This window comes from Buceros rhinoceros, unplaced genomic scaffold (assembly GCF_000710305.1).
Source record: "Buceros rhinoceros silvestris isolate BGI_N320 unplaced genomic scaffold, ASM71030v1 scaffold31710, whole genome shotgun sequence".
NCBI classification, from domain to species: Eukaryota; Metazoa; Chordata; class Aves; order Bucerotiformes; family Bucerotidae; genus Buceros; species Buceros rhinoceros.
Genome location: NW_010388359.1, coordinates 20,849 through 21,188, shown reverse-complemented (window position 1 = coordinate 21,188; position 340 = coordinate 20,849).

The window sequence follows — 340 nt, the reverse complement described above, 5'->3', positions numbered from 1 at the left end:
GGCCCATGGTGCTCCCGCCCATTTTTTCCCTCTGCCTCTCAAACAGGGAATAAACCCAGCGAAGGTCCTGGAAAGGACAACACAAGGAGGCTGGGAAAGGAAAGGAAGTAAATCGACAACCTGAATCCAGTGGCTCCTCAGGAGGATTCCTTGGCTCTCCCTTCTCTTAGTGACGGGGACTACCAGCACGGGCCAGGAGCTTCAGCTTCAGTCAAACGGGCAAAACAATGAATGGAACAAAGTCTGTGGGTTTTCCATGTGAGCAGCTGACAGCGTTTAACATTCCAGCAGGCATGGCCACGGAGCGGAGGCACCAGCGACGGCAGCGCCCGAATCACCT